The sequence below is a fragment of the Ovis canadensis genome, chromosome 13 (assembly GCF_042477335.2).
Source record: "Ovis canadensis isolate MfBH-ARS-UI-01 breed Bighorn chromosome 13, ARS-UI_OviCan_v2, whole genome shotgun sequence".
In the NCBI taxonomy this organism is placed as follows: Eukaryota; Metazoa; Chordata; class Mammalia; order Artiodactyla; family Bovidae; genus Ovis; species Ovis canadensis.
This window is the reverse complement of record NC_091257.1, coordinates 88,140,640-88,149,689: the sequence shown is the minus strand read 5'-3', so window position 1 is coordinate 88,149,689 and position 9,050 is coordinate 88,140,640. Positions and strand designations below refer to the sequence as shown.

Sequence of the window (9,050 nt, the reverse complement as noted above, 5' to 3'; positions counted from 1 at the left end):
TGGGCACAGCCAAACAAAAACAAAAACAAAACACTCAGGCACTGCCAACTTCCCAAACTCTGCGACCTCGGGTTCCAGCTTTCTCAACCTTATTTTTGGCACCAGACAGCTTGTACCTTTTCCCTGGGGGATGGTGTGGGCATGAAATGGCCAAGTGTAGGCATACAGGGCAATAGCAATGACTGCTGGGACTGACTCCTTGACCTTGGCTACATAGTCAGCTGGAATCGGGACCCCTGCGCAGGAGAACTCCAGGGACAGCTGGCCCAGCCCTGAGCTAACCCTGGCCTCTTTGCCATCAACTCTGCAGCCCTTCTTTATCTCGGAACTGCCTCCCAGGGCTGTCAGACCCCAGCTCAACATGTTCCAGATCCCAGGGGAAAACAGGCCTTAGAGCTCACTTGGAGGTCCCACTCCTTGTCATAGATGGAGAAGCAGGAGCCTCAGGAAGGGGAAAGAGGGGCATTTTGAGAGCAATGTCCTGAGCAGCCAGGGGTTGGGGAGGAGGGGCGGTGGGCAGGGTGCTCAAGCCTATGGTGCAGACAAAAGGTAAGGGAGCTGCCATTCTGGACCACAGCATTTTTCTTTTCAATGACAATAATGTTTCCAGGAAGATTCTGTGCTAGGCCCGGTGCTAAGACCCTTCCACTCTTCTTAGCTGATCTGTCCCGCGTTGTAGCAGACACAACTGAGGCTCGAAGAGGTGAAGCCTCTTGCTTAAGGCCAGCCTGATGTAAGAGGAGGGGCTGTAACTGGAACCCCAGTCTGACTCCAGAGCTTGAGGGTTTCACCTACTCCTTGCTGCCTCCCAGAAAGAACCTCGGACTTCTGAGTGCTGGTGGCTAGTGGTTCCGTCGTCACGTTACTGCTGAAGCAGTCAGGGGTCTGAGAAGCCAAGGAGCCTGTCCTGGTGCATGTGCAAGTTCAGAGGCATCCTCCAGACACTGGCTACCCCAGGGCCACCAGGCATCTTCATGTGCCCTGGGTGCTCACGTCCCCACTGTCTCCAGCCTCTCCTCCCCCACCCATCACCCAGGGAGCGGTGCAGGGAACCAGGGACTTATCAAGACAGAGAACAAAAGTCGTGGGGGAAAGAAGCCAAGAGCCATCTCCACTCTGGGGTAGGGCCCTTCAGTTTCGCCCCTTTGAAATTTCAAATTCCAGTTTGTGGACAAAGTCCTAACTTTCTCACAATATAGGTCCCCAAACACTGACCAAACTCCAGTCTGGGCAGCCAGCAGGGCCCCGTGTGGCCTTTCGGCTTCCTTTGGCAGCTCTCGAGGTCTCGGGGCACCAGCTGGGGTCTGTCAGGTCATCCCTGCAGCCCCAGCCCACCCCTCAGGGACCCATGCCTCCCACCTGAGAGGACAGCCCTCTTCCTGGAGCTGGGATCTGTCACTGGCTGGTACCAACAGCAGATACCAGGTAGGCCCCCTCCCTGTTCCGGGCTTCTTTTCTCCCCCTAACACAGCTCATCCCACTCTCCTTGTCCTGAGTACAGGCCATGTTGGTTTAAGCCAGTCACGGAACTTCAAGACTGGACAGGGTGGCTCAGCCAACCCACCCATTTGGCAGATGGAGAAACTGAGGCCCCCAGGGGCGTGGCAGCTGTCAAATCTGGGACACAGATGCAGGACCCCTCAGTGAGCCCTGAGGATGGAGGACTCATGCTCAAGCTCATGCAGAGGCAGTGGGGTGGGGGGAGCACGGTCTTAACAAGAAGACCACAAGCCCCATGAGGAGCCCTTTGCTTCACTACAGTCCTCAAGGGCCCTGGCAGTGCCTCCTACGGACCCCAGAGGGTGACCTGTCTGATCACTCAAGGACTGATGGCCACTCGCTCAGATGTCATGGAAGTATCGGGTGGGCAGAAAAGTTCATTTGGGTTTTTCTGTCAGATGTTATGGAAAAACCCAAATGAACTTTTTGGTCAACTCAATATTTCCGAGAGGAAGAGGAGGAAGCTGAGGGCTGAAGGCCAGTGGGCTTGGAAGGAAACATTTATGTGGTTAACTGATAACTAAGCCCCATCCTTGGGCCCCTGGAAGCCTCCTTCCTCCTTCTCCTCAGCATGATTAAGACCAACTTACCTGCTCGCTAATCATTGCTGAGCCTGTTGATTTTGCCTTAAAAAATTAACTGGGCATGAGTTTGCGGTTTGCCTCACCCCTAACCCTGCAAAGCAAAAGGCCTGGGTGGGCAGGAGGCCGCTGGGTTATGCAAGAGGCCATCAGCCTCCCCACGCACAGCCAGAGCCACCTCTTGCTCTCCAAAGGGTAGGTTTTGCTCAAGAGTCAACAGTCTGCTTGTTCCCCCTGCTCTGGGTCCTGAGCAAATTTGCTGTGTTACCAAACAAGAGATAAAAGCAGCTTGGGGGGCGGGGGGCAAGGTGAGGGGGAGAGCTTTCCAAACAGGGATGCGAAGCGGCGGCTTTGAGCTGCCATTCTAGAATCCTGCAGTGTCAGAGCCAGGGGAGCCCTTAGGAGGATGCGACCTGGGGCCTTTCAGATGGGTTCTGATGTCCTAGGAGCCAAGGGGGTCTGCGCCCAGGCCCTACTTCACCCCGTGTCTGCCTTTTACGGACACTGGTCTTTAATATTTCATTTCAAAATAGAGCCAGCTGCTAATAATGAGAATCAGAAAACCACCGGTTCAGCCTCATCATACAGATGGGGAGATGGAGGCCAAGTAGGAAAGTGACTCGTCCAGGAACAGAAAGTCATCCAGGGTCTCCAGCTAGGCTAGGGCAGGCAGGAGCTCTCTCCGGTACTCAGGGATGTATCCTGGATGTTAGCGAACAAAATGGCACTGAAAGGCCCTTCTTTGCTGTTTACCCTCCCTCCCAGGGCTGGCTGTAAGCACAGTGGTGCCTGAGAGCCACTGGGAAGGTCTGAGTCAGGGAGGAAGGGTGGGGATGAGGGTGTCACCTGGCCCAGAGTCCTGTGGGCCCTCTGAGAAGCAGTCATGAGTTGCAAACCAGAGGTTCAAAGTTATAACCTGTCCCAGCCACACCCTCTCTCTGAAGGCACTGGGCCACAGAAAAAGACGCAGAGCCCTGCCCTGACTTTCTCGACCTCGCTGAGTCTCAGTTTTCTCACCTATAAATTGGGAATAATGGTACCTAACTCATAAGGTTATCGTGAGGATGAAACGGAGTGGGATCTATGCAATGATAACCATGGCCAATGTTTACAAAGCTGTTTTGCAGGCTTTCACGTATTAACAGGCTTCCCAGTTGGCTCTAGTGGTAAAGAATCTGCCTGCCAATGCAGGAGACAGGCGAGACACAGGTTCAGTCCCTGAGTTGGAAAGATCCCCTGAAGGAGGGCATGGCAACCCACTCCAGCATTCTTGTCTGGAGAAGCCCATGGACTGAGGAGCATGGCTGGCTGCAATCCACAGGGTCACACTGAGTTGGACATGACCAAAGCAACTTAGCACACATACATGCACGTAATAACTCATCAATCCTCATAACCACTCTGCGATGTAAAGCCAAGTTTTTAATCACCGTCTTATAGACCCAGGGCACAGAGAGACTGAATCATGTGCCAGAGCTCACACAGCTTCTAAGAAGCTGGGAGTCCACTCCAAGTAGTCTGGCTCCAGAGTCTGTGCTCCTAATCTCCAAGCCACCCTGCCCTTCCAGGGCTGGCATACGGTAAATGATCAATGAAAAGTGGTCAGTGTGATGATAAAATAAGCTCCATCCCAAGGCACATGTGGGCTGTGTGTATGGATTGTGAGGGCTGGAAGGAGGCAGAAAGAAGACCTATCTCTGGGCTGGAGTGGTCAGAGAAGGCTTCCTGAGGGAGGTGGCATCCTAGGCAGAGGAAACTTCCAGAACTGAAGAACATGGTGGGTGAGGATGAAAGGGCATGGAAGCCACTCTGGCTGGAGAGCAGGGCATTAGGGGAAATGCTGTCCGAAAGGCCCAAGAGGTAGTATAGAGAGTGTGGTCTAGAGAATGATCAGGAAGGAAGCCAGGAGGACTTGGGTCTGTGTAGGAGGGGCCTCCCTACAGGCTGCCTTCTACCAGGTGGCTTGTGACTTCTAGGCTGCCGCTGTTTCTGTCCTCCTGTGTACATTCCTCCCTCCCGGGTATGTTCCTGACTTTCTCTGCAGAAGTGACTTTGGGAGTTGGATGGGGCCTGCCCAGCTCTTGTTGGGTCTGAAGGGTGCAGGTCCTGGTATTCAGGTGAGGGATGAACTCACATCCCAGGAACCACCCTTGGTCTCCCACATCCTTATTCTGAGGAGCTCCAGGGATCTGCCTGGAGGCCACTGAGTTGAAATGTTTGGGACCCTGAGACTTAGGCCACAGTTGCTGTGTACAGTTGTACAGATGGCTCACTGCACAAAGGTTCTCTGGGTAAGGGAGCAAGTGGAGGTGGAAATCCAACCTTGTTCCACTTACCAAGCCAACTGCCCATGGAGATCTGTCTGCCCAGGGGTGGGGCACCACTCACTTATTTTCACAAAATATCCATCGTAAGCCCTGTTGTAGTTCTGTGTCCAGCTACTATGTGACCTTGGGCAAGGTCATTTCCCTCCGGGGCCTTGGTTTCCCATTTGAAAAGCTGTCTAGCATAAAGCATAGATTCAACCCTTCAATTCACCATTAGAATCACCTGGAACCTTTAAAAAATACTGATGCTCAGGTCCTGTCACAGTCCAGTGATTGAATCTAGGGGTGAGTGTGTGCTGGCTCTGAGTATTTTTTAAAGTTCTCAGGTGATCCTAATATGCAGCCAAGATTGACAGCCATCGTAGGAGGGCTTAAAATTCTGGAGCTGGAGAAGCCTCGATGTGTATCCGGGTTCTACAACCTCCTGGTTGCAATTGCAATAAGGCTCCATTCCCCCATCTGTAGGATGGGAACATGATAGCTTCCTCATAAAGTCAGAATGCCAATTCAGCGAGATGCTGTTCAGACAGTGTTTTGGCACTGTGGTGGGCCTGTAGGAAGCTCCTGATTCTTGGTACTGTTGACTATTAATTTGCTATTGGGAAAATGAAATTGGCTTAAAATTCAAGGGGCTTTCTAGGTCAAGGATTCAGAGACTCAGGGTCTGGTCCTAGATCATGGGTCTTCATATTGTCAATAATATGACATTAGCCAAGATGTCATTGAAGTATGAGCAATTGTTCTTACGGTTTGCTATTTTCCCCAATCTGCTAAAAAAAAAAAAAGTAAATTTCTTTTTAAATTGCTACTATATTCACATGACTCAAAAATCAAAACAAAATAAAAAGTGCAGGGACCTCTCTGGTGGTCCAGTGGCTAAGACACCTCACTCCCAAAGCACAGGGCCCAGGTTTGAGCCTTAGTGGGGGAACTAGACTCCAACATGCCACAACTAAGATTTGGTGCAGCCAGATAGATAAATAAATCCATAATTTTGTTTGACGGTGCACTTGAGGAAACTTGTGTCTTCCCCTGCCTCCTGTCCACCAGTAGCTAACATATAAGATCATAAGATATCACCTCCCACTTCTTAAACTGTTCTGCATCTCACTTTGTTCATTTACCAGTATAACCTGGATATCTTCCCACAGCAAATGAGAATGAGCTTTGAGGACGGAAGGGTTGTTGCCCCCTTTCACAGGTGAGGAAACTGAGGCTCACAATGCTGAGTCAAGAGCATTTGACCTATGGCTACTTGGATTCAGAGTCAGTGTTTGTTTTCCTGCCCCAGTGTGGCCTTCCAGGAAGCCTGGCCAGCAGCTTTGGAGCGAGGCCTGAATTTCTCCAACCCAGGCCTGGCAAGAGGAGATGGCATGGGGATGGGTTCTCATGGCCCCCCACCTTGTCCAGGTCCTGAAGTCACAGAAGGGCTGGAGCGTGGAACAAAAAATGTCCAAGGTCATCCAGATAGTGACCCAGTGTGGGGATGTCCCCTGGATGGAACAGTTAGGGCCTGGTGGCCGTGCCCTCCAGTAGAGTGGAGCCTGCCAGGGACATTCTGGCAGCCTCAGACTGTGCAGGTGGTGGGGGAGGGAAGGAGGAGGTAGGGGAGGTGGGGAGAGAAGGGAAGCCTGGCTGATGGGACAGGCCCAGGGGAGAGGAGGCTGAGGGGACGTCATGCCTGGAGGTCAGGAAGGAGGATCTGGGATTCATGGTAGAGGGGGCAATGACATTTGAACCAAATGTTTTCTTCCCAGGCAACCCCAGGGCTCCCTCTGCATTCCTGAGTTGCTTCAGTTCACTGCCTGACTTTGGACAAGTCACTTTCCTGTTCTGTGCTTCAGTTTCCCTAAAGCAAAATGAAGCAGATGAGGAAGCTGGTCTTCAGGTAGCCTTAAAACACCCCTAAAAGACTCTGAGGTGGACTTCCTTTAGTGGTCCAGTGGCTAAGACTCTGGGCTTCCACTGCAGGGGCTGTGGGTTCAATCCCTAGTTGGAGAGGTTCCACATACCTCGAGGTGCAGCCAAAAAATAAAATTAAAAATAAATAAAATTAAAATAATGACTGTAGACTGCAAGGTATTTAAAAAAAAAAAAAAGACTCTGTGAGGCTCCCCTTGCCGTGTTAAGGAAGTTTGGGTCTTGCCTTGATCAGAAGAGGGTCTGCCTGTCAAGGCCCTGGGCCTTCCTGGGATGGGGGCTGAGGTGACAGCATCTCTGCTGCTGCTGCTGAGTCGCTTCAGTCATGTCCGACTCTGTGCGACCCCATAGACAGCAGCCCACCAGGCTCCCTCATCCCTGGGATTCTCCAGGCAAGAACACTGGAGTGGGTGGCCATTTCCTTCTCCAATGCATGAAAGTAAAAAGTGAAAGTGAAGTTGCTCAGTCATGTCCGACTCTTAGCGACCCCATGCACTGTCGCCTACCAGGCTCCTCTGTCCATGGATTTTCCAGGCAAGAGTACTGGAGTGGGGTGCCATTGCCTTCTCTGACAGTATCTCTACCCTGCTCCAAAATCTATACTCCTCCCTTTGGCCCTGTGTCTCTCTCCCACCATCTCAGCCTCCTCTCCAGGTAGATGTGGAGTCAGGATCATACCTGAGGGGTCCCGGGGGAAGCCCTGGCCCCAGTCTGACATCCTCCTCCTGATGTTATGGGGTCGCACACAGCAGGCAACCTCTTCATCCTTAAGGGAGCTCCCGCAGACACTCTGGCACCCAAGACCCTGTGAGGGCTGCCAGGCAGAGTTAATCTCTTAATACTGGTCACAATGAGATTTCAGGGATGGATGGAGGCAGTCTCCATGGAAACTGCAGACCAGCCCAGGACCCATGCAAGGAATTAGCCAAGGGCTCAGTCAAGGATTCCTAGAGACTCAACCCAAACAGAAACGGGAGACACAGCAGCCTGAACTCCCTTTTCCTGTTCCATACCCCTCGCTGTACTGTCTCAGCGCTCTCCCATTAAATTGGATGGAGCCACCTTCACAGGGACAGCCCTGTCACCTTTCTGGGCCTCAGTTTCTTCGTTCCCCAATTGGACTTATAATCCTTAACCCTGAGCCTTTTCTAGAAGAGTCAGGCTTCAGAATCTGCCAGACCTGAGCTTGAAGCTAGGCCTTTCCCACTCAGACTATAAACCCAGACCAGGCATTTCCCCTCTCCTAGCCTCAGTTTCCTTATCTATATAATGGGTACAATCACTGTGGTACCTGACTGGTGGGTACTGATGCTCAGTGACTGAGTCTCCTTCTCACCTCTTTCTGACTGCTCCTTCCACACTGCACTTCTGCCCTGCACTCCAGCCATTGCAGTTTTCAGAATCTCATAGCCCCTAACTTATCTCTGGCCTTTGCACACACCACACTATCTGCCCAGAGCAGCTGTCACACCACTCTCTTCACCTCCTCATCCTCCAAGTCCCACCTAGGTCATCTTCCTCCAGGCAGTCCTGCTGGCTTAGACAAGTCAGGGCTCCCCTTGGAGCTCCCACAGCCCCTATTACTTTATACCATCACAGTTCAATCACACAGTGGTTACTGTTTATTTGTCTGCCTCCTCCATTGGACGATGTCTCATTTTGCCCTTATAGTCCCAGAACCCAGCTGGCAATTAATATAATGGGTTGGATGGATAGATGAGTGGATGAAGAAATTTGTCCATCCAATCATTCGACATTTATTCAGGGCATTCTATGTGCACTATCGTGGGTGCTAGAGGTGACATAGTGAACAGTTAAGATCCCTCCCCGACAGGGCTGCCGTATTAACAAATAAAAGCATAGGAGGCCCAGTTAAATCTGAATTTCAGATAAACAGTGAATAACTCGTTTAGTACAAGTATGTACCAACTAACACCATTTCAGTTCAGTTCAATCGCTCAGTCATGTCCGACTCTGCGACCCCATGAATCGCAGCACGCCAGGCCTCCCTGTCCATCACCAACTCCCAGAGTTCACTCAGACTCAGGTCCATGGAGTCGGTGATGCCATACAGCCATCTCATCCTCTGTCGTCCCCTTTTCCTCCTGCCTCCAATCCCTCCCAGCATGTCTTTCCCAATGAGTCAACTCTTCGCATGAGGTGGCCAAAGTTTCGAGTTTCAGCTTTAACATCATTCCTTCCAAAGAACACTCAGGACTGGTCTCCTTTAGGATGGACTGGTTGGATCTCCTTGCAGTCCAAGGGACTCTCAAGTGTCTTCTCCAACACCACAGTTCAAAAGCATCAATTCTTCCGCGCTCGGCTTTCTTCACATTCCAACTCTCACATCCATACATGACCATTGGAAAAACCATAGCCTTGACTAGAGGGATCTTTGTTGGCAAAGTGATGTGTCTGCTTTTCAATATGCTATCTAGGTTGGTCATAACTTTTCTTCCAAAGAGTAAGCATACATGTATTTTTTTTTTCATACTTTAAAACTTCAGTTGTTTTATCTTCCATTTCAAACGTAACTGTGCATTCTACATTGGATCTGGCCACCTTATTTTCTCCCTCACGGAACTTACATCCTGGTGGGGAGGTGCGGTGGAATCAGGAGGAAGTAAACAAAAAAAAAAAAAAGAATTTCAAACATGAGTTAAGTACGGTGAAGATAATGAAACAGCACAATGTGGATAGCGCCTGGGGATGGTAGGGGCCA

The 9,050-nt window shown here is 51.0% G+C and overlaps 2 long non-coding RNA genes across 2 annotated transcripts in view; both read left to right on the top strand.

The window, feature by feature from the left end:
• Positions 1 to 1,223: 1,223 nt before the first annotated feature.
• Positions 1,224 to 9,050, top strand: part of LOC138417198 (uncharacterized) — a 33,594-nt gene continuing 25,767 nt past the window's right edge. Inside the window, exon 1 of the long non-coding RNA XR_011248025.1 lies at positions 1,224 to 1,425. This is a non-coding gene — a long non-coding RNA (uncharacterized lncRNA). The remainder of the gene's footprint in view (positions 1,426 to 9,050) is intronic.
• On the top strand, positions 5,536 to 6,473 carry LOC138417199 (uncharacterized). The gene is made up of 2 exons (XR_011248026.1): positions 5,536 to 5,609; positions 6,166 to 6,473. It is a non-coding gene; the product is annotated as an uncharacterized lncRNA (long non-coding RNA).